Raw genomic sequence first — 3,719 nt, forward strand, 5'->3', positions numbered from 1 at the left:
ACTGAAAACCAACAACCTCTTCAGTAGAATCCTCTTTCTTTTTGCTTACTATCACTGGTTCATCTAGTTTTTTTCTTTTCTCTGCAACCTCGCTACAATTTTTCTCATATCTTCTTTTTTGACTTACCACACGGTTTTCAAGTACTGGATATTGAGCTACATTGGGAGCATGTTCTCTTCTTAACATATTATATACTCTTTTACACAATTTACATCTGCACTAATCTTTGTGTAATGAAAATCAATCAGGTATGATCCAGATAAAGTTCTGACTCGAGATAAAGCAACATATGCCATACCCTCTTTAAACACAGTACTTCCAATATTCACCAAAGCACAATCTAGACTTAAACCTTGAGATTTATGAATAGTCACCGCATATGCCAAACAAACAGGAAACTGTTTTCGGTGGATATATAAATCTTTTACAAGCAAAAATCGTGCTAAACAACAACTCAATTGTTGTACTTCTTTAATTTCATCAAATTTGATTTTCAAAAATTCAATGTCATCTCTATTTGATTAATTCACAAAATCAACAACATTACCCATTGCTCCATTTACTAAACCTCTTTCCACATGTAAATTACGTCGTAAAATTATCCGACAATTTATACATGCATATAGATTCTTTTCTAAAGCAGCAGTTTTAGATATTGATGTCTCTAAAGAAGCCAATTTTGACTTCAACTTTTGTGACAAAATAATATTAGCTTCTTCAAGCTCTATTCTATCAATAGCTTCCAGTTTTATAATTTCTTGATTTTCTAACTTTAAATTTTTTTCATTGAATATTGAACATTCTTTCAGAGTTGGCATCAAGCATATCACTGATTTCTTTTCAGCAATTTCTCTATATATATTCTGCGGGGGAATATTTATGTTTGGAAACAAATTTGTAAGTAATCGTGCCTGTGAAGCTTCGTTGCTATGTTCACTCACTTTTCCAATTCTTATATCTTCAAGAATACTTTTATAATCAGCGTCCTTTGCCTGTCGCATATTTGTAATGACTTCTGAATATTCGAAATATGACCAAATATTAACATTTCCAATGCTTCCCAGGCACTTTCTGGTGTCTTCATGTGTAACTGTTTTAAAAAGTGGCTGTCCTTTCACAGGAGTTAGTTGTAGTAGATCTCCAAAAACTATGACGTGTTTGCCTCCAAATAACACATCATACTCTGTTTTAGGGATTTGTTGCATTCTTAAATGCACAAAGGCAAGCATTAAATTTGATACCATGCTTACCTCATCAATAATGAGAAGTTTCTTTTTTTTAAAGCCTCTAGAAACTTCACAACAAGCTTCTCCAGATAGCTTGTGGTATTCTAATGTATTTTCATGCTCTACTGGCAGCATCAATAAACAATGTAAAGTAATCCCTTTAATGTTATGTGCTGCCAATCCAGTGGGAGCAGTCACAACACAAGACAGTGACGACTCAGTTCTTTTCTGTAGATAAGTTGCAATTCCTTTAATTACAAAACTTTTTCCAGTTCCTGCTTCTCCACTCACGTACAGTCGGACAGGTTTAAATGACGTACATGAGCACTCTTTTTCCTCATGATATAAACCATGCTCAATCTGTTCCGTCACTTGATCGTATATTTGTTTTTGCTCAACATTTAGTTGTTTTTTCAATGCTTCTAAGTTTATTACATCCTCTTGAGCTTGTTGCATAGATCTTTCCACCTCATCCATGGCAGTTGCTGCTTCATATTGGGAAATTGGTTCTCCTAGTGGATCCTGACTCATCGAAACAGAACTATGACTGTCTTGAGAACTGTCTCTAGCAATCTCTGTTGCAATTGTAGCTTCTTGCTGTATTTCGTCGTTAAACATTTTCAGTTAATTAGTAAAAACAGGACATTCTATAGTATTTCTAGTTGCGTTGAATGAATCTTTATAACTGTCAAAATCTCCAAGTAGTTCCAGTTCTGTACGCCATGGCTTAAAAAGTTGCAAAAGAGCTAAATAGCAAAATTCCCTTTAGTCGGGAGTTTCGCAACTCAGTTTTCGGTGATTAATCAAATGTCCTTTTCTTTGTTTCACTGAATATCCTTCAGATACATTTACAGCATATACTCCTTTATTGATATCTTCGGTAGTATTCCTCTTAAAAGTATAGCTTTGCAGTACTTCACAGAGACAAACGTTCTCAAGATGATTACTTCTATTTCGATAGTATGTATCCAACATATTTGTCTTCAAAATATCTGTACTGTCTGGTTCTCTCTATGCTAAATACTCAATTTCTTCTACAGATTTCAAAACTTGGTTTCGTGTTCTTGCAAGACCTAAACTCACCTAAATGATTGTTCTAGATTTGGAGTATAGACTTTCAGATGATAAGCGATCTGAACATTCATATGCTCCGATTTCTCGATGAGACAACATCTTCATACTGTAGCTGTACAATTTCTTACTTAGGCTCTTTTCATGAGAAAGTTCTTCCCACATTTCCTTTAGTTCCGTCTTTTCAGATTTAGTAATGTAAGATATTACATATTGAGCCACAGCAATGGAGTTGTCTGCAACATATTGAATATCCATGTTAGCATTCCGCATGGACAAAATGACTGTGTTATAGACATTTATGTATTTTGACTCTTCATTTCTTCTTAAGTTGTAGGTATTTCTCGGTGATTTTCATGTGACAGTATGTCGCAAAGATGAAATAAAATTGTTCACTCTTCCTTTTGATATTACTGGACGTGGAAATGCAAATCGACATTTTGTGTAGAACTTTTCCTTAGATTTGTACTTTCGACGACAGTATTTTCCACAACGATGGGTTTGAAACCGTAAGACTTGATGTCTTAAATTCTTTTGTTCTGTACTTTTTGGTACATCACATGTAGAATATTATTTAATAAAACTCATCACTGTTTCATCTGAATCTGTTCCAAATTTGGGGGCATCTTTGATCCATAGCAGCATATGTATGTGAGGAGCACCTCTTGCTTGATACTCCTTTCTCCAAAAGAAATCCAGAACCTCTCCAAAAGGAGGATTTTTTTTGTTGGTGATAAAAGACATCATAGCTTCAAATCTATGATTGAAATACCTGCATACATTAACTGGATCCAAAGAGCACAGTTCTTGAGGTGTCTTGTATTCTATATTTTCTATGTTTGCATTTGCCTCTCGAAGAAATGGAAGTAAATCTTCCGAAGCATACTCTGCACAGCTTAGAGTAAGGAACCATGTAGGAGTTCCTAAGTTTCTTAGCATACATTTCAATTCCCCATGACGACGGTACCAATACTCATTAGTACCACGCTGACTTGCCATGAGATTAATTAGCTGAGATTCCAAAACAGTATATTTCTGTTGGACTTTATCCATAAAGTCATTTGCCGAAATATTTTGCAAATGTACTCTACTTTTTAGTATATAGTTCACTGCATAAGAAAGTCCGGACAAGTCACTCTCAAACAGAAGATGAAACAAATATGGAATACATTGGCGAAACCTTGGATCTTCTGCATATAACCTTGATGTCCGGATTCAGATGCAGGAATCTGCACAGGTCGTTCATCATATCGTCCACCTTTGCCTGTTGGAAATAAATAACTGAGGGAAACAACGAGCTTCCAAGCTTTCTTCCCATACACTAATGGAACTTCCTTTAGCTTCTTTCATTTGAAATAACTCAATAGTATTCCCCATCACTTCTTTAGAGTAAAGTGGATGCACACTATAATGTTCATAAA

General features: G+C 35.0%; 1 pseudogene; it reads right to left on the reverse strand.

Annotated features, from left to right (window-relative positions):
• Nucleotides 1-241: 241 nt before the first annotated feature.
• LOC147728419 (ATP-dependent DNA helicase PIF1-like) lies at nt 242-1,845 on the reverse strand (annotated as a pseudogene).
• Nucleotides 1,846-3,719: the final 1,874 nt, after the last annotated feature.

The sequence above is a fragment of the Lissotriton vulgaris genome, chromosome 3_1, assembly GCF_964263255.1.
Source record: "Lissotriton vulgaris chromosome 3_1, aLisVul1.2, whole genome shotgun sequence".
NCBI classification, from domain to species: Eukaryota; Metazoa; Chordata; class Amphibia; order Caudata; family Salamandridae; genus Lissotriton; species Lissotriton vulgaris.